Below are 16,013 nucleotides of genomic sequence, written 5' to 3'. Positions count from 1 at the left end.
GCTGTGACTCCTCTTCCTCTCCTTCCTGCCGGGGCACGATGCAGTGTTCAGCACAAAAGGAAGAGCCGAAGGTCAGCTGCCTCTGGTACCAAGCCAGCGTTGGGCTGTGCTTGTCCAGCCAACTCATGCCCAATACAATGGGCGTGTCCGATAGTTGAGTGATGTTGAAGCTGATGATTTCCCTGTGATTCCCAAGTCGCATCACCATTGGTGGCGTCTGCTTCACCACTTGCCCCCCTAGCAGCTCCCTGCCATCCACCGTGACAACCTGCAGGGGCAGCGTGGCAGGCAGCAACTGTATAGCGTGCCGGTCGACAAAGTCCTGCCCTATAAAGTCCGCATTGCTTCCTGAGTCAATGGTGATTGGCACGTCCATGGTGATTCCATTGGGCAGCTGGAGCGATGCGGTGAGCCTCACTACTGGTTTGGGCGGGAGGGGGTCCATGGGCTGCAAAATCTCTGGGGACTGCTTCACTGACACGTCTGGCTGGGCCCCAGTGCCTCTTCCTCCAGCCAGACTCCGTCGTTTCCCTGCTGCGTTGCTGCAGTTACCATTGCTGAGGCTGCAGTGTGCTGGTGGAGCCTCCGGGGACACTCTTTCGCCATATGCTGCGGATCATCGCAGATGTAACACTTCCTGTTCCCTCTAGGAGGCTTCGCTTTCACTGCTGCCGGTGCTAGGGCTCTGGCTGCTGACTGAGCCCTTGCACTTCCAACCTCCATAGGTTCCGCCCCTCCTCCTGGCGGAGGCGTGGATTGCGCACGCGCTGCTTCTCTGGGAAGGAAGGAGGAGCCCCTGGCTGGTTCGCGCCCTCCACGCCCTTCGTCCCTGCTCCACGGACGTTCTTCCAGCCGCACCCCCACCGCCAGCGCCCTCTGAACGATGTCCTGCGTGGTCCGGGGTCTCTCCCCCCTCGCAATTTCATCTTTAACCGAGCCGTGCAATCCCTCCCAAAACAGGTCTCTTACCGGAGCCGAATCTCTGTCCCATTCCAGGGCACTGACCAAAGCGAAAAAGCGGGCATGGTACTGCCTGACGCTGGCCCTCCCTTGCTTCAGTCCATGTATCTGCTGCCGAGCAAGATCCACGTCAATGCTTGATAAAAAGCACCCATCCATCGCTTTAATATAGGCATCCGCATTTTGGAGCGCCGGATCCTTATCCCTCCACAAATTGCGCAGCCATGCTTTAGCATCTCCATGCAAATGGGACATGATGAATCCCACTTTCTCTTGTTCATCTCTAAAGTCTTTGTTCAGCAGTTGCAGTGCACACATTACATCTGCTCTAAAGTTGGGGTACTGTTGCAGGTTCCCATCGAAGTGAGAGACCAGACCGCCTGTTCGTCTCCCCAACCCAATTCCCTCCTGTTTGGGTGTCAGTTGCCCTTGCTTCGTAAGCATGTCCAACCTGACCTGGAGATCCCTGTAGGCGGCAGCTGCCTCCTCCTCTCTCTTCCTGGATGCGAGAGCCTCGGCATTCAGTTGTGACACTGCTTCTCTGAGTTCCGCTATCTGCTGCTCAGCCGTCATGTTGTCTGCCGTTCGTGAGCTCGCTAGTAGGCACCCGCTTTCTCTCCTCTCCTTGAGGCCGTAGATGCCCACAATTAAGAGACGGAGCTTACTGTCAGAGCTGCTTCCAGATCCTAGCTCACAGAGGATCACGCTAGCCAGCGATCATTTAGTAAAAGTCTTTATTGAGTTACAGTTTCCATTCTCAAGCTGCTGCGTGCAACTCTACGTCTAGTGGTTAGATCGGCGAAGCTCCGTCTGAGTCTCCGCCCCTTGTGCACCAACTTAATATCCTCTCCCTCGCTCTCTGTTTCCTCCCTTGCCCTTGCCTCTGCTCCTGAACCCCTGACAACACCAAACTGGGAGGGGTGGCTAACACCCCAGAGGACAGGATCACACTTCAAAACGACCTTGACAGATTAGAGAACTGGGCAAAAACAAACAAGATGAATTTTAACAGGGAGAAATGTAAAGTATTACACTTGGGCAAAAAAAATGAGAGGCACAAATACAAGATGGGGGACACCTGGCTTGAGAGCAGCACATGTGAAAAGGATCTAGGAGTCTTGGTTGACCACAAACTTGACATGAGCCAACAGTGTGACGCGGCAGCTAAAAAAGCCAATGCAATTCTGGGATGCATCAATAGGAGTATAGCATCTAGATCAAGGGAAGTAATAGTGCCACTGTATTCTGCTCTGGTCAGACCACACCTGGAGTACTGTGTCCAGTTCTGGGCACCACAATTCAAGAAGGACACTGACAAACTGGAACGTGTCCAGAGGAGGGCAACCAAAATGGTCAAAGGCCTGGAAACGATGCCTTATGAGGAACGGCTAAGGGAGCTGGGCATGTTTAGCCTGGAGAAGAGGAGGTTAAGGGGTGATATGATAGCCATGTTCAAATATATAAAAGGATGTCACATAGAGGAGGGAGAAAGGTTGTTTTCTGCTGCTCCAGAGAAGCAGACACGGAGCAATGGAGCCAAACTACAAGAAAGAAGATTCCACCTAAACATTCGGAAGAACTTCCTGACAGTAAGAGCTGTTTGACAGTGGAATTTGCTGCCAAGGAGTGTGGTGGAGTCTCCTTCTTTGGAGGTCTTTAAGCAGAGGCTTGACAACCATATGTCAGGAGTGCTCTGATGGTGTTTCCTGCTTGGCAGGGGGTTGGACTCGATGGCCCTTGTGGTCTCTTCCAACTCTATGATTCTATGATTCTATGGGTCTCTGTGTCACTCGCCATGGGAGCATTCTGGCAGTAGAATCTAGGCACCAGACTTTGGGGCCCTCACATGTCAGGTCAGCGAAGAACTTAAGAAGAGTGTTTTGGAAGAAGAAGAAGAAGGAGGAGGAGGAGGAGGAGGAGGAGGAGGAGGAGGAGGAGTTTGGATTTGATATCCCGCCTTTCACTCCCTTTAAGGAGTCTCAAAGCGGCTAACATTCTCCTTTCCCTTCCTCCCACACAACAAACCCTCTGTGAGGTGAGTGGGGCTGAGAGACTTCAGAGAAGTGTGACTGGCCCAAGGTCACCCAGCAGCTGCATGCGGAGGAGCGGGGAAGCGAACCCGGTTCCCCAGATTACGAGACTACCGCTCTTAACCACTACACCACATTGGATGAGGCCAACAAGGCCATCTATTCCGGCACCCTGCTCTCACAGTGGCCAACAAAATGTCTGTGGGAAACCTGAAAGCAGGATTCAGGCACCAGAGCCCTCTCCCTTCCTGTGGTTTCCAGCAACTGGTATTCAGAAGCATTGCTGCCTTCCACTGTGGGAGGCAAAGCATGGTCAGCATCCTGGCTAGCAGCCATTCACAGCCCTCTCCTCTTCCATGGGTTTGTCTGACCCTCTTTTAAAGCCATCCAAGTTGGTGGCCATCGCTGCCTCCTGTGGCAGAAAGTTCCACACTTTGTGCTCCAAGAAGAAGAACCTCCGTCTATCTTGACTATCCCATTATTCAGTTTCATTACATGTACGTGAGTTCTACTGTTTCTCTATCCGCTTTCTCCTCGCCAAGCAAAATTATTTAAACTGAGAATCATAGACCTGTCTTCTTCTTTTTTGGTGATCCCTCGTAGCCAAGCAAGATTGTCTTCCATAACCATGGTTTTAACAATGAGTCCGTAAGTGACTGTGGAGGCCAATTCTGGATCCACACATCCTTCCACAGTGGGGACATTGGTTTCCGGGCGGGAGTTGATCACGGTGAGGGTTTGCCAAGCGTGCCTTCCTCTTAGCACATTTCTCCCTTGCGTCCTGAGTTTGAGTGTCTTCAAAGCCCATGACACCTTTGGTAAAGGCTATTCTCCAACTGGAGCGCTCGCAGGCCAGTATTTCCCAGTTGTTGGTGTTGATACTACATTTTTAAAGATTTGCCTTGAGAGTGTCTTTAAACCTCTTTTGTTGACCACCAGCATTATGCTTTCCATTTTTAAGTTCAGAATATACCTGTAGAGTTCGGAAGATTCCTCTAGCCCAACTCCCTGCAATTAGGGAATCACTTCTATCATGGAACCTCTTCCTCACCCTTTCTCTAACTCACCCTCTATTTCTCCCTGCCCCGGTCTAACTCCCTTTGAAGAAGCAGTTTCTTAATTTTGGGGTGCTTCTTGACCCAGTTTTGTTGCCGGGGGCCCAGGCAGCCTCGGTGGCTAGAAGTTCCTTCTATAAACTCCTGCCGGCACATTAACTGTGGCCATTACTGGACTGGGAAAGCTTGGCCACAGGAGTTCAGGCACTGATGATTTGAGGATTGGATTACTGCATTGCACTTTTTGTAGGGTTTCACATGGTTCATAAAGTGCAGCCAAGGCAGAAAGCTACAGGACAGCTGCTGGCAGGGGTGAGATCCTGTCTGCATCCTCTGCTCAGAGTTCTGCACTGGTTACTGACATGTTTCTGGGCTGAGTTCGAGGGCTTACTGCTGGCACATAAAGCCTTTAATGGCTTGGGACCAATTTACTTGTGGGATTCCCTTACGCATTATGTACCCACTCAACTACCGTGGACGCTCAGGTTGCGAACGTGATCCGTGCGGGAGGCACGTTCGCAACTTGCAGGGTTCACAACCCGCAGCGCTGCGTCTGTGCACTTGCGGGTTGCGATTTGGCACTTCTGCACATGTGCAAAGCGCGATTTAGCACTTCTGCGCATGCATGAGTGCCGAAACCTTGAAGTAACCCGTTCCGATACTTCCTGGTTCAGCGCAGTGCGCAATCCGAAAACGCGCAACCTGAAGCATCTGTAACCCGAGGTATGACTGTATTTTGACCTGCAGATAGGTCTTAGCTGTAGCTGACTTAGCAGGAAAAAGGACAGCCCCCACACCCCCCCCTCTGCATTCCACAGCCCAGGTGTTGCAGGGTAAATTCCCCTTGTGGGGTTCAATTTTTCCCAATTTCCCTTTTGGTCAGACTTTCTTCAGTAATCTTTTACCGGGCAAAGAATTTGAGAGAGCATTTCCCTTAGGGCACACCCTATATAGGCAAAAGATACATCATCTTAGCTGCTCCGCCTCCACCCAATCACCTCCTGCCACATCACCACCTCTCATCCAACCAGAGTCCCTGAAATGAAACTCACTCAACCCATTTTTCACTGCGCATGTTGGAACCTTCCTTGTACCTTAACTTGAGTTGTTTTCCACATTAATGGCCAACGTTAGGCTCCTCCATGACTGGTCCTTACCAGTCTTACGGTCAGGTTGTGTTCTTACTGGCCTCTCCAATAACAGAAAGTCCACCTCAGAGTGAACCCTGTTCGCTCCACATTTTATGCCAGCTTTAAACTCTTGTGATGGCCCTGTTCTTTAAAACCCCAGAAGGCCTTATTAACGAAGGAACAAGATGGTAATAACAAAGGCAAAGACTTATGGGCTGCAATATCCTTATTGCAATATCTCCCCCTTCCCTGGGGCTTCTCCCTGGCTCCTCAGTACTCAAAGCTGAGCATTCCTCCTCCCCCCCCCACCCCCCAACAGGCCAAAGGAAAGTCATTAAGAGCAATATCAGCCTCTTAATAAGGCTTATAACTCAAGCCTAAGAGTGGACATTCATTTCTTTTCCTAGACATCTGAGAGAGAAGCTCAGGCTTTTAGCAAATGTGAGGAACATTATGCTCGCATTAAACCACTTTCTCCCACAAAAGCTGCATTAACCTCTGGGGGAAAGGGCTACTTTCACAGTGCATTGTAAACTTTTCTATTTAGCCTCGGGCTGATCTTCAAGGATTTGTTGCTCTTTCAGAAATGTGGCACTTGAGAGCGGTTCGGCTGGGTCCTTGCCCCAATAAATCCGTTAGTCTTATCTAAGCACTCAGGGTGGTGTAAAGAACATTACAAACATGTAGTAAACTCCAGTCAAATCAAGTAGCACCTGGCTTTCTGAAAAGTAGCCATTTCCCCTTTCTAATCAATTTCCCCTTTCTAATCTCCTTCAATTAAGATTGCTGGAAGAAATATCAACAACCTCAGATATGCAGATGACACAACCTTGATGGCAGAAAGTGAGGAGGAATTAAAGAACCTTTTATTGAGGGTGAAAGAGGAGAATGCAAAATATGGTCTGAAGCTCAACATCAAAAAAATGAAGGTCATGGCCACTGGGCCCATCAGCTCCTGGAAAATAGAAGGGAAAGAAATGGAGGCAGTGAGAGATTTTACTTTCTTGGGCTCCATGATCACTGCAGATGGTGACAGCAGCCACGAAATTAAAAGACGCCTGCTTCTTGGGAGAAAAGCAATGACAAACCTAGACAGCATCTTAAAAAGCTGAGACATCACCTTGCTAACAAAGGTCTGTATAGTTAAAGCTATGGTTTTCCCAGTAGTGATGTATGGAAGTGAGAACTGGACCATCAAGAAGGCTGATGGCCAAAGAATGGATGCTTTTGAATTCTGGTGATGGAGGAGACTCTTGAGAGTCCCATAGACTGCAAGAAGATCCAACCTCTCCATTCTGAAGGAAATCAACCCTGAGTGCTCACTGGAAGGACAGATCCTGAAGCTGTGGCTCCAAGACTTTGGCCACCTCATGAGAAGAGAAGACTCCCTGGAAAAGACCCTGATGTTGGGAAAGATGGAGGGCACAAGGAGAAGGGGATGACAGAGGGCGAGATGGTGGGACAGTGTTCTCGAAGCTACCAGCATGAGTTTGACCAAACTGCAGGAGGCAGTGGAAGACAGAAGTGCCTGGCGTGCTCTGGTCCAGGGGGTCACGAAGAGTCAGACACGACTAAACAACAACAAAATCTCCTTCTCCCCCTACCCTAATTCTTGAGGATCTTTCACCCCCCCCCCACTACAATCTGATCTATGGTTTAATTCACTCAAGGTGAAAGGAAATTAATTACTGAGAGTCAACTAAGCCTTCCTCCTTAAGTCATCTTCTGGATCTTGCCTCTACTGCCATTTCAATTATTTTATTACTGAAAAAAACAGGCAGGTGGACTTCAGAACCTAACTCTCCACTGTCTCAGGCATGGGCATCAAAAGCAATTAAATATTTTATAGCTCCCTTAAAGCTCTATCCGGATTTCCCCCCAACCACCATAAATCGTCTCTTTTGCTCTACTCTCCTGCCCACACAGATATGCACATGGTTTCTCTGAAATTGGAAAAACATAGAGTCGATTCTTTTCTTTATGCGCACCGAGTACCTCTCTTCAACAAGCTATGCCATGGATTTTAATGTCGAATCCCCAATCAAGCAGTGTATAATTTTTTTGGAAATAGAAATGAAATAAAAAATCCATATGCTGAAAATGCAATGGTCTCTAGAACAGGAAAATAGCAAAACCCAGACCATAGTGACTTATTCTGCCATTGCTGTTCTAGTGATATGATAGCCATGTTCAAATATATAAAAGGATGTCACATAGAGGAGGGAGAAAGCTTGTTTTCTGCTGCTCCAGAGAAGCGGACACGGAGCAATGGAGCCAAACTACAAGAAAGAAGATTCCACCTAAACATTAGGAAGAACTTCCTGACAGTAAGAGCTGTTCGACAGTGGAATTTGCTGCCAAGGAGTGTGGTGGAGTCTCCTACTTTGGAGGTCTTTAAGCAGAGGCTTGACAACCATATGTCAGGAGTGCTCTGATGGGGTTTCCTGCTTGGCAGGGGGTTGGACTCGATGGCCCTTGTGGTCTCTTCCAACTCTATGATTCTATGATTCTAGTGCTGCTCTTAGCAGGGGAAAAGGCCTTGCACTGTCTTCAAGGGCACATTAAATGTCTTTTAGGATCAGGGTGGGTGGATGTGCTTGTTTCAGTTTCTCTCAGTGTCCCATTTTTCCACTCTGATATTGTCTGCCACATTTCCACATTGGCTTTGCATTTTAAAAACAAACAGAACAAAAGCCAAGAAGATTAATCACAGGGCACATAACACACACCTAGCAGAAAGTAGTGCGCCGACTTCCCCCACAGGAGAAGGATCATCTGCCAGGTTAGCGTGTGAAGCACCTAACCCAATGAGCCACACAGCTCTAATCCTGTTTAAGCCTCACTCTGAGGACTTAGAGTCTGATGGGTTTTTGACAAGGCACTTAACTTGCTTCACCTGGGAAGCTACCTTCTGTAAGTCCTGGTCGCTGCATGATGGCAAGGGACTTTCAGTAACAATGCATTGTGAGACCTTTGTCAAATGTGCTGGGTTGTGGTCCCCCCCCCCCAAAGATGTTGTCATACATTGATTCTGTTTTGTGATGTAATGGGTAGAATGGCTCTGCGAGTGCAGCTTTCTCCCGATTGAAGTGCAGAATGTTTGAGGACCAGGACATGCGCAGGGAAACCAAAATGCTTGTTTACAAAGTTATTGTACTACCAACCTTACTGTATGCTTGTGAAACGTGGGCCACTCATAAATGCCATCTCCAACCCCTCAAAAGATTCCATCAACGGTGTCTCTGAAAAATGTTACACATCACCTGGGAAGACAGGCGAACTAATGCCAGAAGCAAAGATCACCAGTGTCAAAGCAATGATTCTTCAACATCAACTTCGTTGGACTGGTCATGTTGTGCAGATGCCTGATGATCGTCTTCCAAAGAAACTCCTGTATTCCGAACTTAAAAACGGAAAGCGTAATGCTGGTGGTTTAAAGACTCTTTTGTAAAGGCAAATTTTAAAAAATGTAGTATAAACACTGACCATTGGGAAACACTGGCCTGTGAGCACTCAAATTGGTGAACAGCCTTTACCAAAGGTGTCATGGGCTTTGAAGACACTCAAACTCAGAACGCAAGGGAGAAACATGCTAAAACCATGTTTATGGAAGACAATCTTACTCAGCTATGAGTGATCGCCAAAGAGGAAGAAAGGAGTAGAATGTTGGACTAGGACCTGGGAGACTTGGGTTCAAATTCCCACTTGGCCATTGTCAGGGAACTGACATCGGAGCGAGAGGCGAAGGGGAGGCTCCCAGATGATGCTGGCGAAGGACCCAGCAGCAGGGGGAGAAACAGCTCAGTAGAGGGGGAAGCCAATCAGCGCAACACCAGGGATAAAGGGGGGCAGGCAGGGGAATTGGAGAGAGGGCTCCAGGACTCTTCACTGGACATCAGTGAGGAGAGCCCAGGTCCTCCGCTACCCACACCTTCCCTGCGCAGAAGACTCCCGCGCAGTGAGAGGAGGAGGAGACTGGGTGTCAAACAACTTTTATGCTGGAAGAGGTTCAAGAAACGCCCACTGACGGATTCTGCCAGTGACTGAGGCAGCCACGATGAGAAGGGGCTGTGCAGTCAGAAAGGTTTAACAAGGCAAATTAACCAAGAAAGGCACCAGTTTACGCACGAGTAACTCATACCTATTACAGCCATGAAACACCCTGGGGTGGTCTTGTTCCGGTGTCTGTCTCTCAGCCTAGCCTACCTTACAGGGCAGTGATGAGGATACACTGGGGAGAGGGGACCTATATATCCCACCCTGAGCTCCTCTGAGGGAAGGTGGAATGCAAATAAAATAACAAGCAAGCAAATTATTAAGCAAATAAGATGGCTGTAGAGTCCAAGCAACCATCAAGGTAGGTCACTAGATCCCTAGATCTTAGCTAGGCATCATGTGATTCCTCGTTCAGGTCCCAGAATCCCCAATGTTTTATTCCCATCATCAGATCCACTTTAACGGCACGGGATGAACCCCACAAGTTAATTACGCCTTGTGTGAAAAAAGAAACAGGTGTGCAACAGGAACCGACTGTTTCCAATCTGTCCTCCGTCAGGTACCAAATCATCTTTTAATGCCAGATTTATTTGCTGGAGAGCACACCTGAGCCACCGGGTCTCATCCTGTTCCTCTTCGGCTTTACATCTGCTTTGTAATTATTAAACAATAACAACAATTAGAGGAAAGACATTTTTTTTGCATTTCCCAGATGTAATTACCATCTCAGGCAACAACACGAGACTGAAATGATTTCAGATTTGTGAGCTGCGGCGGCGCAGGTGGCCCTGGCTTTAAGCGAGTGTGGTCTTGTCGCTGCAGCTGGAGATCAGTGCAGGATTGTCAAAGGCCAGTTGCATTCATCCTCGCAAAGCTTACTCACTTTAGGCTGAAAGGCTCCTTCCCTCAGAGCCAGTGTGGTGTAGTGGTTAAGAACGGCAGACTCGTAATCTGGTGAACCGGGTTCGCTTCCCTACTCCTCCACCTGCAGCTGCTGGGTGACCTTGGGCCAGTCACACTTCTTTGAAGTCTCTCAGCCCCACTCACCTCACAGAGTCTTTGTTGTGGGGGAGGAAGGGAAAGGAGAATGTGAGCCGCTTTGAGACTCCTTTGGGTAGTGATAAAGTGGGATATCAAATCCAAACTCTTCTTCCCTTGGAAAGCAGGCACCAGGGGGAAGGCATGTGAGCTGCTGTGTGGATGGAAGGAGGCGGCGATTCAGTGTATCTCATGATGAGAACATCAAATGAATCCAGAAGCAGAAGACTTATAAGAACATAAGAATGGCTTGCTGGATCACGCCAGCACCCTGTTCTCACAGTGGCCAACCTGATGCCTTAATAGGAAACCCACCGACCAGAGAAGAATGGCAAATCCAGTTGATGGACTATGCCGAAATGGCAAAACTAACTGGGAAGCTGGGGAATCAAGGAGACAAGAAATTTTAAAAAGAATGGGAAATGTTTATAATGTATGTACAGAATCATTGTAAACAGGCCAAAAGATTAGCAGGATTTTAAACATACTTGTAATGTAACAGAACGTAGAGATCAGGGATGTGCAACTCCCAGGAGACTGTGATCTACTCCCACTATAAAAACACTGGCAGTGATCTACCCATTAGATGGACCAAAATTCTTGAGCTTCTTCTGGGGAGGCTATCAGGATCTTGTAAAGATCTATCAGGATCACACGATCAACCAGGATCAACTAGGAACGCACCATGATTTACCTGTAGATCGCGATTGACCTGTTCGACATCCCTGGTATAGATAATTTAGGAAGATGAAAAAATTGACAAGCATTGATATGCAGTTGAAAATAGAATCAATAGGATGGGGGATGTCAGGCGATAATTAGATTGGGAATTGTTTTTGCTGTATGTTTAAATTTTGGAAAATCAAATAAAAAATTATTTTTTAAAATAGGAAACCCAGAAGAAGGATTCAGACACAAAAGCAACACTCTCCCCGCCTGTGTTTTCCTGAAACTGATATTAAGAAGTAACTGTGGAGGCAGGGCAGAGCCATCATGACAAGTAGCCTCCAATAGTCCTCTTTAATATGTCTTTGGCTTTTTGTATTTTACCGGCGTGGTTTTTAATTTGTGTAGGCTGCCTTGAATCCCAGCCTGGGGAAAAGGTTGGCTATAAATATAATAACAATATCAATATCATACACGGTCTGTGTTTCAGTCTCCATCATCTCCAACTGGGACTGGCAGAGAGCCCCGTCTGAATTCCTGGAGAGCAGCTGCCATTCGGTGTATACAATATTTAACTACCGTATTTTTTGCACCATAACACTCACTTTTTTCCTCCTAGAAAGTAAGGGGAAATGTCTGTGCGTGTTATGGAGGGAATGCCTACGGGTGGCATGCCTACGGATTTTCCTCCTCTAAAAACTACGTGCGTGTTATGGTCGGGTGCGTGTTATAGAGTGAAAGATACGGTAGATAGACTAAAAATCTGACTCATTATAAGGCAACGTTCTGCATTGCAGATGGCAAAATGTCTTGGGCCGGTCCTCTTGCCGTGACCCAGTGAGACCAATTGATGGGGTGGAATTCTGAACACAAGTAGCACAGGAACTGGGTGTGTCTGGTGTGTGTGTGTGTGTGTGTGTGTGTGTGTGTGTGTGTGTGGACCTTGTCCATAAATGACCTTTAAAGGATGAGCAGTGATGCAGCCAAGTTTGCTGACGATACCAAATTGATCAGGGTGGTTAAAACAATAGGATTACCATAAATGAGGTCAACGTAATGCTATTGCAAGCCATCCTCTTTCCTGCCAATTGATTCCAGCTGCAGATAATGATGGGCATTTGAAATTATGGAATGTGGCCAAAGAGAGGAAAAACTTCTGGGGCCAGAGAGTGTTTTTTTTTTTGGGGGGGGGGTGGAATGCACCCCCTCAATCAAGTCTAATTTGATCTCCAGATGTTTTTCTTTTTCTGGAACGAGGGAGAAGCACACTGAGTTGTGCATATTGGGGTAGGAATAGACGGATTTTATTGGATTTGTGGAATGCTTCCATTACCTAGATGAAATCTGAATTGAATGAATGGGATGCAGGATTGTGACTGGTCTCACAAACATTTTCATCGTGTGGCAGTATACAGTTTGCTGTTCTATTCTTTTCTATTTTAATGAAAAAGGTCCCCATATAACAGGTCTGATATAATGCACCACCATGCTCCTCTGAGTCCTCAGGAACCATGTTCACAGCCCCAGATCTAGACAGATGCTGCAGCCTGCAGTTCAATGACTTGCCACATGGAGCAGCCACACTCAGAGCAAAGAAAGAGGCAGGATGGTACCCAAAATCTGGCAGTCATCCGCCCTGCAAGTTCCCTAAGCTCCAGGCTCACACATAGTGCGGGCACCCAACTGCAGGCTGCTATGAATTTGAGTCTTCCACACATTTAATTGCTTGTCAGGGCAAAGGGTATCCTAGGCGTTCCCTCATTGACAAGTGCCTCCAGAAGACACATCTTCAGGCCCATAAGTGGAAAAGATGCATCTCAGTTGTATTGCTGTTGTTGTTTAGTCGTGTCTGACTCTTCGTGACCCCATGGACCAGAGTACGCCAGGCACTCCTGTCTTCCACTGCCTCCCTCAGCTTGGTCAAACTCATGTCGTAGCTTCGAGGACACTGTCCCACCATCTCGTCCTCCGTCGTCCCCTTCTCCTTGTGCCCTCCATCTTTCCCAACATCAGGGTCTTTTCCAGGGAGTCTTCTCTTCTCATGAGGTGGCCAAAGTCTTGGAGCCTCAGCTTCAGGATCTGTCCTTCCAGTCAGCACTCAGGGCTGATTTCCTTCAGAATGGAGAGGTTTGATCTTCTCACAATCCATGGGACTCTCAAGAGTCTCCTCCAGCACCAGAATTCAAAAGCATCAGTTCTTCATGGATCACTGGCTTGCGTGGCGAAGGGGCTTGAATGACTCAGAGAAGCTATGAGCTATGCCGTGCAGGGCCACCCAAGATGGACAGGTCATAGTGAAGAGTTTTGACCAAATGTGATCCACCTGGAGCAGGAACCGGCAAGCACTCCAGTATCCCTGCCAAGAAAACTCCATGGACAAAGAAAAAGACAACAGTGGTATAGTGTCTGCTTTTCATGAAGAAGGCCCTGAGTTCAATTCTCTGAGTCTCCAGGTAGGACTGGGGAAAACTCCCTGGACAGCTGCTGCCAGCCAGTGTGGGTGACACTGAGGCAGATGAACACAACCTCACGCAGCTTCCTTGTGTCCATAGAAGTTTCTTTGCGTGTGGCCCCCAAGGGAATTGGTCATGTTGTTCGGATGCCCGGTTATTGTCTTCCAAAGCAACTATAGTCGTACCTCAGAAGTCAAACAGAATCCGTTCTGGAAGTCTGGAAATGTTTGAAAACCAAAGTGCAGCTTCTCATTGGCTGCAGGAAGCTCCTGCAGCCAATCAGAAGCCACAGAAGCCCCGTCAGATGTTGGGCTCCCAAAAGAACGTTTGAAAACTGGAACACTCACTTCCGGGTTTTGATTGTTTGGGAGCTGGAACGTTTGACTCCCAAGGCATTCGGGAGCTAAGATACAACTGTACTCTGCTCTGAACTTAAAAATGGAAAGCGTAATGCTGGTGGTCAACAAAAGAGGTACAAAGACTCTCTCAAGGCAAATCTAAAAAAAAGGAGTATAAACACTGACAGCTGGGAATCACTGGTCTGCGAGCGCTCCAGTTGGAGAACAGCCTTTACCAAAGGTGTCATGGACTTTGAAGATGTTTGAACTCAGGATGCAAGGGAGAAATGTGCTAAAAGGAAGGCATGCTTGGCAAATTCACACCATGATCGTATCCCGCCCGGAAACCAATGTCCCCACCGTGGAAGGATGTGTGGATCCAGAACTGGCCTCCACAGTCACCTACAGACTCACTGTTAAAGCTGTTTATGGAAGACAATCTTACTCGGCTACGAGGGATAGAAGAAGAAGAAGAAGAAGAAGAAGAAGAAGAAGAAGAAGAAGAAGAAGAAGAAGAGCACATATGAAATCAAACACACAAAATGCTACACTGGTTTTTCTTCTCTGGCTATGTTGGACTCAATAAAACCCAGGCAGGATTTTAGATTTGGTCTCTCCACTCTTTTCCCCCATTTTAAATGCATTGTCTCACTTGTGGCATTGTTGATTAAAAATCATGTGCTTTATTGCCTCTGGTTTGCTGTAACTCTCTGTTCCTGTCCTCATTAGGTGCTTGTTTTAAGACAGTTGGCTACAGAAAGGCAATATATTTGGATCCCCCGGCCAAAAAAGAAAGAAAAAAGTCAATAAATAACCATCTGTAGTGTTAATAACTCACCTGGTGAATTTCCTAACACAAAGTTCGATCTGTCGCTTCTATCTCTGGGAGGTTTTCCTGTAATATGAGAGCTCTCTAAGACATGATAAAATGCAAAGTGGCTCAGGAGAAGTCAAAGTGTTTTCCCGTTTGCAAGGAAACAAACCATTTGTTTCAGGAGAAATGGAATTATGAATTTGATTCCCGCGGAATAGGGGGGGTGAGTAATCTGAGTGATTCCTTCTCTTCTGACTGCCCTATCAACTAGGTTATTAATAGCAATGAGCTTAGCTTTGCTAATCTTTACATGCTGGATGGTCACCCTCACAAATACAGGAAGTTTCATGTAAAAAGAGAGGATCCTGTTTTCCTTAAAACAATAGCCAGTCACAGGCTAGAGCAACTCCTCTTTATGCCTAGACTCAATGCCCAGACACCCAACACAGACTGCTGGTGATCTTCCAGATCTGGGGTTGGCAAACTAAGGCCTGGGGGCCGGATCAGGGCCACTTGCCTTCAGGATCCGGACCATGGACTGTCCGTGGATCGGTGTGGGGATTCTGATCGTTTGGGCTGCTCCATTTCTCTCCCTCACACGCATCGCGCTGCCGCCTCCTCCCTCCCTCCTCCTGGCTTCTCCCTGCCCTGCCTAGAGGTGGAAGGGGGCTGAGCACCATTTTGAGCTGTCCCTCTCCAGATCCAGCCCTTTCACACTGCTCATCTTCCCTCCTCCTCCTCTACCACCGCCCTGGTGCTCCTGTGGGCCAGAGAGCGGAGCGGACCAGCTCCCTCGGTCTACTCACGAGAAGCAGCAGCAGGGGTGGTGGTGGTTGTGGTGGCAGAGGCAGTACCTGGGAAGGTAAGCGCAGCGGCTGGGGCTGGGGGGGACTACTTGCCCCCCTCGCCTCTTCTTCCAGCTCTCTCTCCCCCCCCGGTGCTTCTTCTCTGGCCCACCACAAGGTCCAAGGGATAGTGGACTGGTCAGCAGCTATAAATTGTTGCTGACTCCTGTTCCAGATCCTGTAGTTAAGAACAGAAAAAGAACCTAATGGATCAGGCCAATGGCCCCTTGAGTCCAGCATCCTCTTCTCACAGTGGCCAACCAGATGTCCATCATGGGAAACCACAAGCAGGATCTGATCACCAGAGCCCTCTCCCCTCCTGTGGTTTTTGTGGGATGTGAAACACAAGAGCAGTCAAGTATACAACATTCCTAGAGTGAACATGTTTACACATGGGAAGGAATGTTTATCCAGCCAGCAGGTCAACTTCCTGTTTCCTTCTGGGCCGGGACAGACTTCCTCTGCATGTGACTAAAGGTGGGTGTGGCCTCACCTGTGCAGGTAACAACAAAAGCACAGGGCAGGCAGCCATCTCTCTCTCTTTGACTACATGCATCGAAGAAGCAACATCTGCTTAGCCAAAGATGCTCTCTTGGCCTCCAGCCAAGAGAGGACAAAGGGACTGTCTTCTTATGAGATAGATTCCAGGCGTATGTTACTTTCTACAATAAGGCTGACTTCTGGGATC

At 48.1% G+C, this 16,013-nt stretch overlaps 1 long non-coding RNA gene across 1 annotated transcript in view; it reads right to left on the bottom strand.

Annotated features, from left to right (window-relative positions):
* LOC308588239 overlaps window positions 1-16,013 on the bottom strand; it is a 156,894-nt gene that overhangs the window by 115,852 nt on the left and 25,029 nt on the right. The window lies entirely within an intron of this gene.

The sequence above is a fragment of the Podarcis bocagei genome, assembly GCF_964188305.1.
Source record: "Podarcis bocagei genome assembly, chromosome: 1".
Taxonomy (NCBI): Eukaryota; Metazoa; Chordata; class Lepidosauria; order Squamata; family Lacertidae; genus Podarcis; species Podarcis bocagei.
This window is presented reverse-complemented; position numbering and strand designations above follow the sequence as displayed.